The sequence below is a fragment of the Rhinatrema bivittatum genome, chromosome 6, assembly GCF_901001135.1.
Source record: "Rhinatrema bivittatum chromosome 6, aRhiBiv1.1, whole genome shotgun sequence".
NCBI lineage: Eukaryota > Metazoa > Chordata > Amphibia > Gymnophiona > Rhinatrematidae > Rhinatrema > Rhinatrema bivittatum.
In genome coordinates, this window is record NC_042620.1 from 274729714 (window position 1) to 274750872 (window position 21159).

Below are 21159 nucleotides of genomic sequence, written 5' to 3' on the forward strand. Positions count from 1 at the left end.
TATTGTAAGGATGGCATTTTTATATCACACACATCGCTGTAGCTTATATACTAACACCGACTTGAGTAACTTTACTCCCAAGTCTGATCAGGAATTACATTTCTAGTGTCAAGCCAAGCTTTCAGCCTAGGTGCCTGTCTGCATTGGAGAGTAATGGTTAATGCCCTCATTGACAAATGGGACACTACTACGTGCACATAATTTAACACAGGTTTTTGTGTATGTTTTTTTGCGTACATGACTTGCTGCATCTGGAAAAGTCTGCACCAAAAAGTATATTTATTTAAGAAATTGAATCCCACTCCTTCCAAAATGAATGCACTTTCATGGTAAAACTGGCCACAGCCCACTGCATCTTATTACATTAGGCCCTAAGTAGGAAGTGCACTCCAAACTTTTAAAGAGTAATATCTCCTTAAGAGTACACAACAAAATGCAATTTTGGTTACATGGCAGAAAGGAATTAAAGTGAACTCTATAATATCATATACGTATAGTGTGAAGGGATTTGTTAGATTTTGGAGGTGTATTACTCAAATGTAAATTCAGAGTTAGAAAGTCCAAGAGTAGTGAACATTATAAAAATAAATAGAATCTTTATGGGAGGAATTGTTTACTGTGATGGCAGGGGCTTAGGTATATGGAAATGTTCTACGTAACTTCTCATGCATTGATAAATAGTTTCTTGACTGATTGTTTTTATACGTTCTCAAATGTCAAGCTCTGAGTACAAAAGCACCCCTGCTTTGTTCTTGTCAATTTTTCTCAGACATGCTGGGGGTGGGAGAAGTGGTCATTGCTCTGGTCTGTCAAAATTTGACACTGTCAGTCATCCGGAAGTCTTATCTGACAACGTGTGACCCAGGGCAGATGGCGGTGGCAGCACTTTGTTTCCTGTCTTACGGTTTTTCAACTTTGTTTATTGAAACCAGCAGATTAAACACAAATCATAAGAATACAAAAGCAATGGTTATGTACAGGCAAAAGTACATAACAGGAGTGTCCTAAAGGATACAGAGTCCAATTAAGAGCAAATCAGTATCAAAATTCCAGTCTTATGTTGTGCACCCCTCCCTCCAATCCTTTGTTTGAAAATTTTTCTTTGTATATCTATGCTGTTTGTTTAGATCAGAGCAGAAGTCATCTATTACACAGGATTCAACTGGAGAACTGCACTTCACATATGTCCCTGGTACATCCAGAGACAGATCATTAAGCGGTGTCTGCTGCTCCACTAACTTCTGCAGCATCAGCTAAGTGGAATTCCAGCAGGCTCCAACATCTTGAATCAGCCACTTATGATGCATCCACAATTTTTCCTGCTTATCATGGAGAAGCTACCCATTCTTCATGCTATAATGAAAATGCCTTGCTATTTTCCTGCATATCTCTATTGGGTCCTTCAAGGCTGGAATCCTGTTTTCCTTGGGCCTCCACCTTAGGGTATCTCTCACTGTCAGATGAAACAGATCCCCTGAGAGCCGCATCTTCGGCTGCCCTTATTGTATTTGCACTTCTGTCTTTCACAAAACAATACCTGCATGAACACTCCTGCCTCTGGGATAGCTGCCAGCCTTCCAGCATCTTTCTTATGGCTGAAAGGACATTACATGAGGTATGGATTGGTATCTATGTGCTGCACAGCCAGCCTACATACAGATGCCTTGGTCCCCTCTAGAGCTGCTGCCAGTCTTTGCTTGGCTAGCTCCCATCAGTGTGCCATTAGGGAGAGATAGGCATGCATAGCATTTGCACTGGTTCAAATGTTGCTGGTGAAATCCATGCTGCTTCCCCTTTGGCTTGGCCAGCTGCACTTGCATTCACTATAGCAATGATTGCAGAGGGTAGGGATAACCTGCCTGCTGAATGTACTGTAGTCTTGGGAGGCACTTTGTATTTGGATGCTAAGAGGTGCAGCAGATGCTTAGACGAAGTTCTCAACTATCTGCATGGGCTGGTCATCCAGGGCAATCATATTCCCAATAATAGGACTAGGGGGCATTCCATGAAGTTAGCAAGTAGCACATTTAAGACTAATCGGAGAAAATTCTTTTTCACTCAACGCACAATAGAGCTCTGGAATTTGTTGCCAGAGGATGTGGTTAGTGCAGTTAGTGTAGCTGGGTTCAAAAAAGGTTTGGACAAGTTCTTGGAGGAGAAGTCCATTAACTGCTATTAATCAAGTTTACTTAGGGAATAGCCACTGCTATTAATTGCATCAGTAGCATGGGATCTTCTTGGTGTTTGGGTAATTGCCAGGTTCTTGTGGCCTGGTTTGGCTTCTGTTGGAAACAGGATGCTGGGCTTGATGGACCCTTGGTCTGACCCAGCATGGCAATTTCTTATGTTCTTAATGCACCTCAACGCTATAAATTTTATTTATTTATTTAACTTATTTAGATTCCACCTTTTGGCACTTCAAAGTGGATTACATTCAGCTACTGTAGGTATTTCCCTATCACTAGAGGCTTACAATCTAACCCCTAGATTCATCAAATTGCTATAAATAAAGCAGAAATATGGTGCAATAGCATGTGTGATAAAAACAAATGGGCATAGTTAGGGAAATTTCAGATAGACTGCATTACGTAGGTAAGTTGTGTACTCATGATAGTGCGTCATGTGACATGATAAATTATCACGCATTATTTTCTATGTTTATGCATACCACCTTCCTGCAGCTGCCTTTTTCAGGGTGTGTCAGGGCATGGGAGAGAGTGGAGAGGAGGTGAGTTCTTGGAATTTAGTGATTGTAGTAGGAGTTGTTTAGCAATTTCTGAGTCAGTTGTCCCATTTAGTGTTTTCATTTGTTAACCTTTACTATTGTCTCTTGTCTTCATCCATGTGTGGAAGTTTTTGTGTTTGTCAAATGTGTCTGTTTGCCTTTGTTTGATGGAGTGGAGGTGGAGGAGAGGATGGGGTGTGGAAGGCATGGAGGGAGGAGAGGAGGAGGGCAGGAGTGGAAGGAGAGGAATAGGAGATGGGATAGGGAGGAGGCGCGGGAGGGAGAAGGGGATAGGCAGGTGAGTGTGGCAAGAGGAAAATGGCAGGGTAAGGCTGGGCAGAGGGGCAAGTAGTTGCCGGGGCAGGTGCAGGAGTTGGGGGAGGAAGGAAGTGGAAACGAAAGTGAGGAAAGTGACACCTCTTCGGAAGCGGAAGTGGCACCCCATTCATCTGGCAGCAAGGCAGAAGGGCGGACTCGTTTTTGTGTGTACAAGTTCACCATCGTGGAAGACAAGATGCCCATCGCTGGGGCTCTTGAAAACTACAGCATGCTGTTTGGAAACTGTGCTGAGAAGACATTCAGGACAGCCAAGGGTTAGATCTGGCACACTATCACCCAGGCCATATCCCAGTGCAGTAGGATGATGAAGATCGGGAAGCAGGTGGCCCATCACCACCTTGACATCAAGGTCCAGTTGAAGACTAGGGTGGCTAGCCGTAATAAGTATATGCGCCAGTCGAGGGGAGGAGCCTCTTGCCCCATGCTGCTGTGCTTGATTGAATGCTGGGACCAGACATTTTTGAGGAGATTGAGCATCTGAATACCACACGAGCCAGGGCCAGTAAGTTCATCTCACTTGTATATGTCTTGTCTGCTATAGATTTCCACATACTTTGGCATAAGATGCTCAACTGGATTGATGCAAAATGTGCATCGTATGCCAAACAATACATGTGTATTTCTTAGCATTCATACTTATTCTTTGTTTCCACAGCTCTCGCCCAGGAAACCTCCCGTCCCAGTAGCACAGCCTCACCTTTTACAGCAACTTTACAACTTGATGCACAGACCTTGTGAAGCAAGGAAGAAGAGGAGGAGCAATATTAGCTGCCAGCAGAACAGCACCAAATACTGGCCCTCCTTATATCACACCTACCTCTCAACATGAGCTTTACACTCTTATGCTTCATGGAGGGGCCATCTCTGCACTGGGAGCAAGCTGGCCAGTCCCACCTGCCTCCAGCACACCACATCGCCAGCAGCATGCAGCAGACATCGACACATCCTACCTGCCCAGGCAGTTTTTGCTATGATAGATAGCACCTCAAGCACCAGGAACCACACTAACAGCAGAGCCAGAGCAGGCAATTCAAGACATGCTTGACTGTGTTGAAAGGAGGCAGAGCCTGTGTGGTTGAGGAGGGTACTGATCCTCCATACCTAAGCTCTGCAGGCACAGACAGCAGCCCTGACTTCCATAAAGTCTGACAACTGCAGTGACACAAATGCTTGAAAGATGGCCAGAGCCTTCACCTGTGCCATCCCCATCCTCCCAAGAGGAGGAAGATTCAGAACCAATGTCAGGAAGTATTTCTTCACAGAATGCCCTTCCGGAGGAAGTGGTGAAGACCCAAAACTGTGAAGGATTTCAAAGGGGCGTGGGATAAACATTGTAGATCCATAAAGTCTAGAGGATGTGAATGAAGAGAAGAGGCTTGGGGGTGGCTTGCGGGAATGACGGCTACTACCTGGAGATTAATATCCTTATTCAATAAACATTCACACGGTTAATGCGACTCCAACAATGCTCTATGCTACAACGGCAAGAGGAAATGTGGAAAAAAGGATTTGCATCCACAAAAAAGCAGGGGAGTAGCTTGCTTGTTACGGCGGTTACTACCCCAAATCAAGCCTGATACTTCACTTCGAATACATATCCAGCGCAGCTCACTGCTTCAACGGCAGGGAGAATGAAGTAAAGAGGATTTATATTCAAACAACCAACAAGGACTGAATTGCACAGGCTGGGTAAATAAGCATGGGAGTAGTTTGCTTATTATGGCGGTTACTACCCCATACCAATTAGCTAGATACTTCACTTAGATGTAGCTCCAGCACTGCTATCTATATCGATGGCGGGGGTGGAAGGGAAATAGAACCAAAAAGTTACTTATAAGAGACAAGAGTAACAGGTAAGTATGAAAAAAATAAGTGTGAAAGCTTACTGGGCAGACTGGATGGACCATTTGGTCTTCTGCCGTCATTTCTATGTTTCTATGTTAGTCCCTGGATAGCAGGACAGGCCAGGGGTAGGCCCCCCAAAGAGATGTCACCCCCAACCAACAAGCCCACAGAGGAAAAGGCCCATGAGGCCCCAGTTGTAAAAGGAAAAAAATGCTATCAAAGATGACTTGTCCAAACAAGCCTGGCCAGTTCTCTGTACAAAGTTTCTCTTCTGGCTAGATGGAAGAACACTGCTGGGCCCATCCTCATTACAGAGTTCCTGTGCTAGCTTTCTGATGGGGATGGTCTATACTCTGCTTGTGTTGTCCTGCTGCTTGCTTGTTAAGCCCTCCTCTATGCTCTGCCCATAGTCCTGCCTCCTAGATGCGGTTTCCAGTCATGATCCTGCTGCTGTCTCTTATCCACTCATCTCCTGGTCCTCCTGCTGGTGTCTTCTCTTCTCATCCTGCTGCTGCTTCCATGCTGTGCTCTTCGATCTTGGTCCTGGTCCTGCTACCTCCATGCTGTGCTCTCCGGTCCTAGTCCTGCTGCATGCTACTTGAACATTAATGCCGTGGCCCTTAAACTTTTCCCCTTTGAGTGCACTCCTTCAACATGGACTCTGGGCCTTCTCTTGCATCACATAGTTGTGCTGGGATCAGCTCTAACTTTAGAGCTGTAATGTAGCTATTGGGTTGCCACTTCCACTTTCTAGGTTATTTGCAGTAATCATGATTTTGCTAAAGAATAAGATACTTTAGAAAGGCCAACAGCTAGCCTGTCCCCAGCATGCTCTGGCCACTGAGTCTGTGCGGCTCTCCCGGCTGCTAGCTCTAGCCTCCATCTTTACTCCAAGCTTGAACAGTCCTAACCTCTTTACTTTCCTCATAGGGGAGCTGTTCCATCCCCTTTATCATTTTGGTCGCCCTTCTCTGTACCGTCTCCATCGCAACAATATCTTTTTGGAGATGCGGTGACCAGAATTGTACACAGTACTCAAGATGTGGTCTCACCATGGAGCGATACAGAGCATTGATCTTTCCTGTTTTGTTCACCATTCCCTTGCTAATAATTCCCAGCATTCTGTTTGCTTTTCTGACTGCTGCAGCACACTGAGCTGACAATTTCAATGTATTAAACACTGACGCCTAGATATTTTTTCTGGATGGTAGCTCCTAATGTGCAACTTAACATTGTGTAACTATAGCATGGATTATTTTTCCCTATATACATCACCTTGCACTCATCAACATTAAATTTCATCTACCATTTGGATGCCCAATCATCCAGTCTTGCAAGGTCCTCCTACAATTTATCACAATCAGCTTGTGATTTAACTACTCTGAATAATTTTGTATCATCTGAAATTCGATTACCTCACTCGTCTTGCCCCTTTTCAGATAATTTATAAATATATTGAAACGCACCGGTCCAAGTACAGATCCCTGAGGCACTCCACTGTTTACCTTTTTCCATGGAGAAAATTGATCATTTAATCCTACTCGCTGTTTCCTGTCTTTCAACCAGTTTGTAATCCACGAAAGGACACTGCCTCCTATCCCATGACTTTTTAGTTTCCTTAGAAGCCTCTCATGAGGGACTTTGTCAAACATCTTCTGAAAATCCAAATACACTACATCTACTGGCTCACCTATATCCATATGTTTATTAACCCCTTCAAAAAAATGAAGCAGATTTGTGAGACAAGACTTGCCTTGGGTAAATCCAAGCTGACTGTGTTCCATTGAACCATGTCTTTCTATATGTTCCATGATTTTGAACTTCTGAATAGTTTCCACTATTTTTCCCGGCACTGAAGTCAGGCTCATTGGTCTGTAGTTTTCTGGGTCGTCCCGGAGCCCTTTCTAAATATTGGAGTTACATTGGCCACCCTCCAGTCTTCAGGTACAATGGATGATTTTAATGATAGTTTACAAATTTTAACTAATAGATCTGAAATTTCATTTTTGAGTTCCTTCAGAACCCTGGGGTGCATACCATCCGGTCCAGGTGATTTGCTACTCTTTAGCTTGTCAATCTGGCCTACTATATCTTCCAGGTTCACAGTGATCTGGTTCAGTTCATCTGAATCATCACCGTTGAAAACCATCTTTGGAACCTGTATCTCTCCAACATCTTCGTTAGTAAACACAGAAGCAAAGAATTCATTTAGTCTTTGTGCAATGGCCTTATCTGCCCTAAGAGCCCCTTTAACCTCTTGGTCATCTAACTGTCCAACCGACTCCCTTACAGGTTTCTTGCTTCGGATATATTTTAAAAAGTTTTTATTATGAGTTTTTGCCTCTCCGGCCAACTTCATTTCAAATTCTGGCTTAGCCTGCCTTATCAATGTTTTATACTGTTGAGCAGCCTGAAGTAGCCACTAACCCACTACTAGTACACTTCCTCCTAACATTGTAGCTTTAGGTAGACAGGGCAGTTAACAAAAGCTGTTTTTATTGGGCCAATAGGGCTGTATAGCTCTGTCTGAGAGAAGGTCTTTTTTATTGTACACGATAATTGCTGCGATCCATGATAACAACCGTTATGGTGTGATAAAAATGTTTTTCCTCTTCTATTAATTTGAAATGCTATTAAGCTTTTTAATCATATAATACATATGATACAAAAAATTAGAAAATCAGAAAATAATTATATCAAACACAAACAAAATTCCTTTTTCTTAATTAAGCCCCCATTATTTGTAGCTGCTAGTTACAAAACAATATCTTAGTAGACAAAATAAAATTAAAAAAAAAACCCCCAAATTCTTATCATCCCTCAAAATACACAATAATCCCATTAACCAAGGAAGAGATGTTTTATCTGTAATGAAGATTTTCAGGTGCATTGCATTAAGATGAACTTGTTACGTTGATAGGTAACTATACATTTGCACAGAAACTTCAAAAAGAACTTGACACCCAGGGCCAGTAGCCTAAGTTTCAATTGGAAAAACAATTTTCTCTTCATTTGTGTTTCCTTCGATACCTCAGGAACACCAAAATCTTATGATCACAAAAACAAAGCATCCTTAAATTTAAAATATTGTTTAAGAAAGAACTCTTTATCACTATCCAACAAAAAGGTAACTATCAAGTAGATCGAGTAATCACATCATTAGAAGTTTGAAGAAAAAAGAGTAAGGTCTGTACTAGAGAGGAGCCAACTCTTCATTAGCTCCCTCCTCAGAAGCCAGAACCCTCAATTTATCAGGCATATAAAAACAATTTGACAGCAAGAAAACTTTTATGAGGAAGAAATTGGAAGACTTCAGCTGCATATTTCTTAAACTCATTTCCAGATAACAAATGAGTATATGGGAAATTTAACAAGCTAAAATTTTTAGCTCTTAATCTGTTTTCTAACATTTCATATTTAAAATGAAGAGAGAGATTGTGTTTAATTCCTGCTTATATTGTTGAATGCGAATTGATAGTTACTCCTTGTTTACCAATTTGGGTTTCCACCAAATTCAGCCTCATTCAAATCAGAAACTTTTTTAGAGGCATGTACTGTATAATTACTTAACTGGGTGACTGCAGAGGATGATTTATCTATACTGGTAACTATCCCTCTATATGTTTCTAAGGGAAATGTCTCCAGAATCATCTACACCATCAGTGCCACTTCCTTAAACAAGCTGGAGTGGTGGCACTGGAAGGGGAATCATTGCTGAAGAACTGCCATCATGCATTGGTAAATTAAGATTTAAAAGTTCCTCTGATAAAGGATCTTGCAGGAACACAATAGATGGTTTCAGGAGCTTTTACCTTCTGAAGTGCTTGTGTGTTTGGAGAAGAGAGACTTGCCCGGTACTTCAAGAAATGTCCATTTTGTTACTCATATTAGTCTGCAGTGATGAACTTGGATGATTAGCATGAAGATCCTTAGGCCCTCCTGTGGAGGGAGAACAACTCTCCTGTTTCTTTTCCTGCCCATTCTCATGCAGGCAAAAAATGGCATAAGGGGCGTGCCTCTGTGGCGTGTGATTTAATTGCGTCGGCAGGATGCTGCTCTTTAAGGCACTTGGCGTTTGATGACATTGGTGTTGGGTAGTCGCGATGGTCCTGGTGTGTTCTCCAGTCACCATGGTCTCAGATTGGGTGGTCAGGTAGGAAGCAGCTCGCATCCTGCTACAGGATGCCTCTCTTTAAGGTCCTCTGCACTTGATGACATCAGCACCAGATAACTGTGATGGTTCTGGCATGTTCTCTTTGTAAGGACTCAGATTTGGTGGTCAGATAGAAAGCAGCAACTTTTTTTCCTCCTCTACCACAAAAAAAGGTATTTCCCACATTAAATCCTGTGTTATTTTACCACAGAATGCAGTAGGAGTCCCTCATTTGCGTAATTTTCCTAGTTTTGCGTATTCATTAACATATTTGTATGCTTACACGCGATGTGATAAAGATTGTGCATTTATCATGCGATATACCCTTTATCATGCAGTAGGGCCCTAACGCTATTTGATGATTGACACTGCAAGTTTGTACTTTGTATGCTGACTCCCTCTTTCTTCCAGGACAGTGATGCACAACATCATTCCATTTCCTCTATTCTGGTTTGCCTCTGCAGATGCATGGTAGGGTGCTGCTGGCCTGCCAACGAACTGGTGGAAGGGGCCATGAGATCAATATTGGGAAAAGTCTTCCCTTTTTCAAACCTTTTGCTACAGCTTCTGGTTTGAGTGGCAGAGCAGTTCTCCAGGTTAGTACTGTCACCCTCCCCTGATGCCAGTGCTAGCAGGTGGTGGTTTTGTAGGTGAGCATTCGTTAAAATACCTCATCACTTTCTCTTGATTGATAGTCTTACTATAGTGAATATGCTAAGCAAAACATGGGTCATCCCCCTATTTTAAAGTACCTCCATACAATGGATACCTTTTGCAGTCTCTTCTCTGCACCCTTGGGGCTGCTGCTGACACTGGAGTTAGTTGAGGGTGGACCAAGGCCAGGGGCATTGTTCACACAACTAACTGCAATGCCTGCTTTTCATTGGGGGAGGGTTAATCATCTGCCTCCCCTACCTCCTCATTGGAGGCTAAGACACTACTAGCTAGAGCTCCCATATTCGCTTTGTCTACCAGTTCTTCAATATCTTCTGATTCCAGGAATCCAAGTCACAATTTTTTCTTGGAATCAGTTTTTGAAAAGACCTCCATTATCTCAGAAGCAGTAATCATGGAGGAGCACACTGGTAGTTTTGGGTTTTGTACTTCTGCTGTCCCTGACCTTGTTCCTGTCCTACTAACACCAGCTTCAGATGGTTCTCTCACCTTTTGCCACTGTTTCAAAGCAAGTGAGAGAGAGGAACAGGCAGCAGAGGCACATGCTCTCTGAATTTTAATTTCTTATTGCTTGAGCAGGAGTGCACACAAAAATCTGTCAGAAGAAATTGAGAAGCCTAGCAAGGCTGCGCTTCTCTTCATTGCAGTCTGTCAATGTGCAGTGAGGTACACTATGCAGACTCAAGAGACAAAAAAAATCAGTGTTCACTGCCTCTGTATTTCCAGTCCAGTACCCAGCCTCAGTGAACAGATGCGCACATTTCAACGCAACTTCCTGAAATGCCCATGCCCCGCATGTTCTCTTCCCAGACCATGCCCTGTCCCTTTTTAAACTTTTTGATTTGTGCGCATACTTGCGTGCTTCTTAAAAATCCATGTGGCGTGTGCCGGCCGAAGATACTCTATCTCCCGGCTTTGACGTGCATAGGGCTTTTAAAATTCCCCTTTTAGAGAACTAATCTGTTCAAGGTGTAGTAATATTGTATTTTTTAGTTTGTTCCTCCTAGTTTCGTATTCTATAAAGTAGAAACATTCTTGTCCTCTATTTTAGGTGCTTGGGTATTTTGGTAATTTGTTGCTGTTGCATTTCACAAGAAGTTTCACATTTAAAGCATGGTCACTGGTCCAGCTCAATGGTTCAGTGCTGGTGTTGCATGCTGCCATGTAATTCCCTGGTTCAGTTCCCTGATATCTCCTTCTCATTTTGCCTGGGGATGCTGTAGAGACCTGGTTTGATGGGCCAGTGGCAGCACTGTATACTACCATGTAGGGGAGACACTTGTGTCAGACACAACATGCTTATTGGCACATTGGGATCTCAGGTATAGAATAGAATGAGGCAGGGCAATAAAGACAGAATTATAATTCCATGTGGCATGGGGATTGATAAAATTGCAAATTTCCTAGCGTGTAGCAGATGGACTCAAAACAAATGGGTATTGTGTACTCGTGCTAGCAGTTGGAGACGGATCTGACGTCAGCACAGGTACATATACCCCCACAGGAAGTGTAGCTATTCAGTAACTTCCGTCTCCAAAGCAGTTTGGAGCTACCCCACGCTCGCTGAGCGTGTTTCAAAATTCTAACGACTATATTCATAGAAGAAACCTACTGAAGACGAGCCCCGCACTCCTGTTGTGATACCAGGCGGTCACTCACCCAGTTGAGTTTCCCGAGCTGACTTCCATGGTCCCTCGGAGGTAAGAGCCTCGGTCCGGTGGCCGGTTCGCGGCAGGGACCCAGCCCCCGAGTGAGAAGGGCTCGGGCGCGGCTTGGCCCCCGAGCGAGACGAGTTCGGGCACGGCCTAGAGGCAGCCTCTGTCCCGGCGTGGACTTGGCCCCCGAGCGAGACGAGTTCGGGCGCAGCCTAGAGGCAGCGGGTGCGCTTCCTTAAGAGCGGCGGTGAAGGTACTCACCCTCTCCCCCCGCAGCCGGAGACCGCCCGGGTCGCAGCCGGGAAGCGCCAAAGACAAGGTAAGGCGTACATCTTTACTTGGTCTCTGAGGAAGTGTGGACTAACTGGGCCTGCCTACGAGGCCGCCCGCCTGGGAGGTTGCCATTTTGCCTGCCTACTCATCTTTTCCAATTAAGCGCACTTTGCTTACTAAGCGCTCGCGATAGGCGCACGTTGTTCGCGCACGCGATAGGCGCACATTGTTCGTGCACGCGATAGGTGCACGTTGTTAGCGCACGCTACTAGGATACGCGCACTTTCTAAGACGCCCGTTTATAGGCGCACATTTATAAGACGCACGTTTATAGGCGCACGTTCTAAGACGCCCGTTCTAGGCGCATGCTGTTAAGCGCACGTATTAGGCGCACATCGTTGGGAGACACCGCATTTCAGGCGAACCCCTCGGGTCGGACGTCCCGACCCGAGGGGTTCGCAGGCCTGCGCAATCGGCGCAAGGGACCCACCGGGGTAAGGCCTGACTTTAATCCTTTTACCCCAGCGGGTCCACTCGGCCGACCACGAGGCTCCCTCCGTTTTTCTTCGGGCCTCTTCCGTCCGGCTGCAGCACTTACATCACCGACGATCCGGCCAATCAGGGACCTTCTTCCTCGCTGCAGACAGCCAATCAGGCTGTCCCTTCGGCGCTTCAAAATCCAGCTCCTGACGGCGCCGCGCGCCGAAGGAGCGCGACAAAGGGGCTGGCCCCTTTGTGCGCCCCTTAGTGCGGACCCTAAGAGCGGAACCTAAGAACGGAACCTAAGAACGGAGCGGAACTTCACAGCGGTAATCAAAATCAAACTAGTTCATCCTCAAACACCCACCAGCGTCCTTCCTTTCGACTTCTATGTGGCACACACAGTGCAGCCTCACCAAACATTAACCATACAAACCACCAGTCATCCTATCCTTCTTCAGACGTCTGCAGACAAACAGACAATACAAACAGATAATCAGACAATACAGCACAGACAACTAGACATTCAAACTAACGAAACGAGACTTCCAGACGCCACAACTTAAACAACTACTACTCAGACAACTCACCTTCTACTCACAAACACCAACATTACTCCTAACAATGCAAACAATGTGCCACGGTCTCCCAATTCCGATTCTCCATCATAGAACGCTACTCACAGGAAAATCAACCATACTCTACAATCAACGCACCTACAAATCCCTTATCCCTATCATGATTGCTCCAATCACCCAACTTCTAGGATTTACTCTTTTTTCACTGATACTATTTAATGCACAATCTCTTTCCAAGAAATCACTGATCTTAAATGACCTTCTCCTAGACGCGAACCCAGACCTCTGTGCTATAACAGAAACGTGGCTAAAATCTACAGATACAGCTTTAATTAATCAGCTACCAACTCAGACCTATGACTTCTTCTCCATCCCTCGACAGAAGAAAAGGGGTGGGGGTATTCTCCTAGCAGCTAAAAAATATCTCAGATTCTCACACCACCCAATTAAAACAAACTCAAAACTAGAAACAGGCTTGTTCAAATCTGACACTCTCCAAATCCTTCTAGTATACGCCCCACCTGGCCTCCTAGAAGCAGATGCATCACCTATCCTAGAAATCATAGCATCTTTTCTTAAACCAGACTCTCCAACGATAATCCTAGGAGATTTTAATTTACACGTCGACAACCCCACACTCTCAACCAGCTGCGAAACATTCCTTACCGCTAGGTCCGCAATGGGATTCAAACAAATAATCAATGAACCTACGCACAAGGCAGGTCACACACTGGACCTTATCTTTATGAACTCAGGTATAAGACATTCTACACACCCTACATGCAAACCAGTTCCCTGGTCAGACCATTCACTAATCTCCACCACCTTTTCGACGACCCAAATGAGCAACAACCACCCCCCTCAACACTCATTTCTCTATAGAAAAGTATGCTCATCTGACGATCTCAGCAATCATCTAATCACGGATCTCTCACTCATAGATGTCACGACACCTAATACAGCCATAAACTCCTGGTCAACAATAACAGAAAATGTGGCAAACAAACTATGTCCACTGATAACAAAAAAAGTCAAACAAGGTGCGTCAAAAAGGCAGCCTTGGTTTACTAACGAACTTAAAAACCTCAAACTCAATTTACGTCAGAAAGAAAGTAAATGGCGTAAAACCCCTTCCCCTACTACACTTTCTTCTTACAAACTCGCCCTCCACTCATACAAGAGTTCCACCTTAAAAACAAAAAGAGACTACTACGCACATAAGATTCATGACATTATCTTTGACCCCAAAGCGCTTTTCACTTTTGTCTCCAATTTAACTCAGGCCAATACACCGGACATACCATCCAACCAAGCTCAATCAAAAGCTGATGAGCTGGCACTCTTCTTCAGTAATAAAATTACAAACCTCCTAACACAACTTAAGCCCAATACAGGCACTCCAGACAGCACTTACGTATTCCACAACAAGGAAATATACCTACAATCTTTTGAACTCACCACCTCCGCAGAGATCCAAACACTTCTGAAGAAAATGAAACCTTCTTCTCACCCCTTCGACCACAACCCCATCTAAATTACTACTTCTAATCCCAGACACCATAAACAAATCTCTAGCGGACATCATAAACTGCTCATTCACCCAGGGTTACTATCCAGATGACCTTAAACTAGCATCCATCAAACCGCTTCTCAAGAAACCTAATTTGGACCCCAAAGATCCTAACAGCTACCGTCCAATTTCCAATCTTCCTTTCATTGCCAAGGTGATGGAGAAACTAGTAAACACGCAATTATCGGATTACATAGAAGAACACAAAATTCTATTCCCTACTCAATTCGGTTTCAGAAAAGCCTCAAGTACCGAATCACTACTCATTTCACTTACGGACTACCTGACTTTAGGCCTCGACAAAGGACAGGCCTTCCTATTGATCCTATTAGATCTATCGGCGGCTTTCGACACTGTAAACCACGCCATATTACTAAACCAGCTGGCGAACATCGGTATTGCAGGATCAGCGCTGTCTTGGTTCAAGACTTTCTTAGAGAACAGAGGTTTCAAAGTTAAAATCCACAACAAAGAATCCCATAGATACCCATCTTCACAAGGAGTTCCTCAGGGTTCCTCCCTCTCACCTACACTCTTCAACTTATATCTTCTTCCGCTTGGCCAACTTCTAAACAAATTGAACCTAATACACTTTATTTATGCCGACGACGTCCAGATTGTGATCCCCCCCTTAAAGAATCCATCAACAAAACTCTAGAAATGTGGGAAAACTGTTTTCAAGAAATTAATGACCTTCTATCCAGCTTAAACCTAATTCTTAACCAATCAAAAAGTGAATTCCTGCTAATCTCTCTAGATAACTGCAAAATCACCACGAACCCGCCAGCCAACTTACAAATCTCAAAAGTAAGAGATCTAGGAGTTTCGATAGACAACCGGCTAAACCTAAAATCATTTATTAATCAAACTAAAGACTGCTTCCACAAACTTCATACATTAAAAAGAATAAAACCCCTATTTCATTTCCATGATTACAGAACAGTGCTCCAAGCAATAATCTTTGCGAAAATAGATTACTGCAACGCTATTCTACTAGGCCTCCCATCATCCCATACTAAACCTCTCCAAATGATTCAGAACACGGCAGCAAGAATCCTTACGAACAAGAGGAGAAGAGATCACATTACGCCAGTACTCAAAGACCTTCACTGGCTGCCAATCCACTTCAGAATAATCCATAAATCCCTCACCACAATCTTCAAAAATATTCATGGACTAGCTCCTCTCAATCTACAAATAGCTCTCAAAAAACACTCCTCCAACAGACCCATAAGAGAAGCTTACAGAGAATATCTACAGGTACCACACGCCAATACCACCCAACATATAACACTGAGAGACAGGGCCTTCTCCACAGCAGGTCCCCCACTATGGAACTCAATACCCTTAGAATTACGACAGGAACCATGTCTTCCAACCTTCAGAAAGAGACTTAAGACATGGCTGTTCAAGAAAGCCTTTCCGGACCCTGACTGATGCTCGACCGCCAAATACAGCAAGACTGATTATCACCCAATAAACTGATACAGACTTACCAACCACTGCACGTTCTACTTCTTGTTAAACTTCTTGTTAAACTTCTATCATCCTCTTCTTCTACTCCCAGTTAGAACCATCCCTGTTTTATTGTAACTGCTTTTTCTGCGCACTTGTTATAATTTGTTATATTTTGTAAATGTATACTCATGTTATAGTTATGTACGTTCATAATTTATTGATCACCCCTTGTTTTATGTAAACCGACATGATACGAACTCCGTGAATGCCGGTATAGAAAAAACTCAAATAAATAAAATAAATAAATAAGAGAGCCCATGCGTCCGCAGAGCCGGCACCTCCAGAATCAGGCATGAACGCTCTAAGCCTCTGCTCAGCATGCAGCCTCGGAGCCACACAGAGCGAGGAAGCAGACTCCCTATGTGCCCAATGTGAGGAAGCTATGGGAGTTCCAGGACAAGACCGGTCCCAGCCCAGCGGTTCCTCAGGGACCACACCGGACTTCGCAGGCTGCGGCGAGCAGCCAGGGAACCCGAGAGACCTGGTGCCCCTGCGGCCAGATCTGGCTTCGCTTTCCTGGGTGGAATTATTTAAGGGGATTCACGCCTTTGTCCAGATGCAGTCTGCTCCTCGAATGGGTCCTCCCATTCCGGCTGATCCGGTCCCTGGACCCTCGAGATCTAGGCGCAGCCACTCACCACCCAACAGCCCCGCTTATGGGGATTTGGATTATTCCCAGGTAAGTGAGGAGCCCCCCGAGGAGGGTGAACTTCCCTCTGAGATAGAACCATATCGGACCATGAGACGCTTCTTTCGGAAAGATCTGCCAGGCCTGGTCTCACAATGCTTATCGGAGCTGGCCATTCTGGGCCAGGACCCCCCAGGGGACCCTATAAAGAACCCCCTGCTAGAGGGCCTGCGCCAAACGGCTCACCATTTTTTCCTACTACTAGCAGCACAGCAGCTAATCGAGCTGGAATGGAAGGCACCGGAGGCCTCATTCAAAGGGGGTCGGGCCTTGTCGGGCATGTACCCTCTGGATCCGGCGTCCAAGGAGCTGCTGGCGTGCCCCAGGGTAGACGCCATAGTTAGCGCAATTGTGAAGCGCACCACCATTCCGGTGGAGGGGGGAGCGGCCCTCAAGGATACGCATGACCGACTCATGGACGCCATTCTGAAACAAGCTTTTGAGGTAGCAGCCATGTCCCTTCGAATCGCGACTTGCTGCACCGTGGTGACGCGATCCTGTTTATCACAGGCAAGAAACAACACCCCAGGAGAAGACATGGAATCAGCTCTCGCATTTCTCACTGACGCAGCCTCCGACCTCATCCGTACGGCAGCCAAGGGAGTGTCCTCCTCAGTGGCAGCCAGGAGACAGCTTTGGCTACGCAATTGGGCGGCCGACGCATCCTCCAAAACACGACTCACAAGAATGCCCTTTAAGGGTTCCCTACTGTTCGGCAGCGACCTCGAGAACTGGGCTACTAAATGGGGTGCCTCTCCATTACCCCGTCTACCAGAAGGCAGGTCGAGGAGGAGCCAGCGTTCTGTTTCTAGACCAGCCAGAGGTAGAACCTCGCAGCGCTTCCACCCCTACAGGTTTCGCTATCAAGCACCTCGTTCTCAGGCCAGGAACCAGCCCTTTTGGGCTAAGCACACCAAGAAGAGAACCGGCCCCGGTTCTGGCCCCGGCCGTAACCCACAATGACAATCAGCCGACCCATCTGAGGGTAGCAGCCATAGGGGGCAGGCTAACCCTCTTCTACCGCAGGTGGGTCGAGATCACTTCGGACCAGTGGGTCCTCGCCATCATCCGGGAAGGTTATTACCTGGATTTCTTTCGGCTTCCGCCAAACAAGTTTGTGGAATCTCCTTGTTCGCCGCTCAAGGCAGTGGCACTAGAAGTGACCTTACAGAGGCTCCTGGCCCTAAAAGCCATAATCCCAGTACCTGCGGAAGAGGTAACTTCTGGGCATTATTCCATTTCTTTCATAGTACCCAAGAAGGAGGGCACCTTCAGGCCCGTCCTGGACCTCAAGTGAGTCAATCGACACCTACGGGTCCCCAGCTGTCGCATGGAAACTCTACGGTCTGTCAAGAATTCAGTACAGCCAGGGGAGTTTCTCACCTCCCTAGATCTGTCAGAAGCCTACCTGCATATCCCAATCCATCGGGATCACCAGCGCTATTTACGCTTCAAAGTCCAGAATCAGCACTTCCAGTTCCGGGCTTTACCCTTCGGGTTAGCCAGTGCGCCGCGGATCTTTACCAAGGTAATAGTAGTAGTGGCGGCGGCACTCAGGAAGGAAGGAATCCTCGTCCATCCCTACCTGGACGATTGGCTGATCAGGGCAAAGTCACCGGAGGAGAGTCACCGGGCAACCAACAGAGCTGTAGCTCTTCTGGAAAGCCTAGGATGGGTAGTCAACATAAAGAAGAGTTCCCTACAGCCGTCCCAGTTGCTGGAATACCTAGGGGTCCAATTCGACACCCAAGACGACAAGGTCAGTCTGACCTCCAAGAGACAGTCAAAACTCCGGAATCATCTGCAGGTCCTGCTAAGCGCCAGCCGGCCCACAGCTCGGGATTTCCTACAAGTCCTCGGCCTCATGGCATCCACTCTGGAAGTGGTGCCTTGGGCGCGGGCTCATATGAGACCATTGCAACGCGCTCTTCTATCTCGATGGAGTCCACGATCGCGGAACTACACCATACGCCTACCTCTGCCGGCCAGAGTGCGGAATCAGCTACGGTGGTGGCTACGATCCGGCCACATAAGCCGGGGGTCAAGAATGTCCTCCCCAACCTGGATTCTGCTCACCACAGATGCCAGCCTGAACGGATGGGGAGCACACTGCGAGGAACTCACCGCCCAAGGGCGGTGGACCAGAGAAGAGTCAAGGTGGAACATCAACCGACTAGAGGCACGGGCAGTCAGGCTAGCGTGCCTGCGATTTGCCCACAGACTTCGCGACAGAGCGGTCAGAGTGATGTCAGACAATGCCACCACGGTGGCATACATCAATCGTCAGGGCGGAACCAGAAGCCAACAAATGTCCCTAGAAATTGCTCCCCTGATGATTTGGGCGGAAGCAAATCTCCAGGACATCTCCGCCGTCCACATTGCCGGGAAGGACAACACGACGGCAGACTTCCTCAGCAGAGAAAGCCTAAACCCGGGGGAGTGGCAGCTGTCACCCACAGTTTTTCAGATAATTGTGGATCGATGGGGGACGCCAGCCATGGACCTATTAGCTGACAGGTCCAACGCTCAAGTTCCCAGATATTTCAGCCGCAGGCGGGATCCTCGGGCTCAGGGGATCGATGCCCTGGTACAACCGTGGCCTCAGGGGATCCTGCTATACACCTTTCCTCCATGGCCCCTGCTGGGCGCCATTGTTCACAGGATTCAGAGACACAGAGGCCTAGTTCTTCTAGTGGCCCCGGACTGGCCAAGAAGACCCTGGTACGCAGACATGAGAAGACTACTGGCAGGGAACCCTCTATCCCTGCCTCCACACAGGGACCTGCTGCGGCAAGGTCCCATCCTCCACGAGGATCCGACTCAATTCTCTCTTACGGTCTGGCCATTGAGAGGGCTCGACTGAAGAAACGGGGCTACTCGGAGCCGGTTATAGATACACTCCTCCGAGCACGCAAATTCTCCACATTACTAACATATATCAGGATCTGGAGAGTTTTTGAAGCTTGGTGCGACTCTCATGGCACCAATTCACATACCGCGAAGATTCCTATCATTTTGGACTTCCTACAAGATGGACTTCAGAAGGGTCTGTCCCTCAGCTCCATCAAGGTTCAGGTAGCAGGGCTGTCTTGCTACGGTCCCAAGAGTGACGGCAACTCCATTGCCAAACACCCAGACGTTTCACGCTTCCTGAAAGGAGTTAAACACATTCGCCCGCCACTGAAGTGGCCAGTGCCCTTGTGGAACCTTAACCTAGTATTGGAATTTCTAGCGGGATCCGCCTTCAGGCCCCTTCGAAGCCTGTCCCTCCGTTTGCTAACCTTGAAGATGGTGTTCTTGCTGGCTGTGTGTTCAGCACGCCGCATCTCAGAGCTACAAGCACTATCCTGTCGTGATCCATTTCTCAGAATCACTCCAGAGGCCATCCATCTTCGTACAGTTCCCTCCTTTTTACCCAAAGTGGTCTCACACTTTCACCTCAACCAAACCATATCCTTGCCTACCACGGAAGGTTTGAAGAAGTCGGAGGAAGGTCGAATGCTACGCCATCTCGATATCGGCAGACTGCTGTCCAGATACCTGGAAATGTCTGAAGCAGTACGAAAGATGGGACCACCTGTTCGTCCTGCACAGCGGGAAGAAGCAAGGGGAAGCAGCCTCACAGCCAACCATCGCCCGCTGGATTAAAGAAGTTATCAAGGCAGCCTACGTAGAGGCAGGAAAACCACCACCTCTACAGGTCGAGGCTCATTCTACCAGAGCACAATCAGCCTCTTGGGCAGAAGCTAAGCTGCTGTCGCCTGCAGAGATATGCAAAGTGGCGACGTGGTCCTCCCTCCATACCTTCTCCAGATTCTACCATCTGGACGTCCAGGCCAGGGAGGACACAGCATTTGCGAGGGCGATCCTACACGGTCCTCGGGCAGCCTCCCGCCCAGACCGGGAGTAGCTTTTGTACATCCCATTTGTTTTGAGTCCATCTGCTACACGCTAGGAAATGTTGAGATTACTTACCTGATAATCTCCTTTTCCTTAGTGTATGCAGATGGACTCAGCATCCCGCCCGGCTGCTGGTATACATGGGGATTCGCCGACTCACGGTAAGCCATGTTTTGCTTATAATAGGGCTTCCACCCTTCCGGGTGTCGACGCCTTCCGGTTGAGAACACTGGCGGTCTCCAGCTACCATCAATTGGTCAGGGTAATCCTGTTGATTAATCGATCGGTCAGTCACACATATATCCATAAAGCTTTTGCTAGGAAGATTACTGAATAGCTACACTTCCTGTGGGGGTATATGTACCCGTGCTGACGTCAGATCAGTCTCCAACTGCTAGCACGAGCACACAATACCCATTTGTTTTGAGTCCATCTGCATTCACTAAGGAAAAGGAGATTATCAGGTAAGTAATCCCAACATTCCTTAAGCATCTTGATCTCATCCAAGTGAGTTCTTTGTCACCAATGCTCAGGAACACAGTATCTCACCCTAAAATGGGAACAAGATCTTAGGAGGTAATGAAGTAAATAAAACAGCAAAATTGGAGACACTTTAGTTTAGATGCTACACTTTATTAAATTATTAGCCCTTTAAAAGAGAGCCTCATCATTTGTGTATTTGCTGCAATGTTATTTTTAATTCCATACCCCTGATCTGCTGCTCAGGGTAGTGTTGGATTACCATACACATGGTTGGAAA

At 46.2% G+C, this 21159-nt stretch overlaps 1 protein-coding gene across 6 annotated transcripts in view; it reads left to right on the forward strand.

Annotated features, from left to right (window-relative positions):
* The window catches only part of SLC7A3 (solute carrier family 7 member 3), a 221230-nt gene that overhangs the window by 18280 nt on the left and 181791 nt on the right, over nucleotides 1-21159 (forward strand). Inside the window, exon 1 of one of the 6 annotated variants that reach the window (XM_029607242.1) lies at nucleotides 9531-9658. The exons of the other annotated variants lie outside the window; for them this stretch is intronic. The gene's annotated coding sequence lies outside the window, so the exon portion shown is untranslated. Of the gene's footprint in view, nucleotides 1-9530; nucleotides 9659-21159 lie in introns of those variants that run through there. 6 annotated transcript variants of the gene reach the window in all.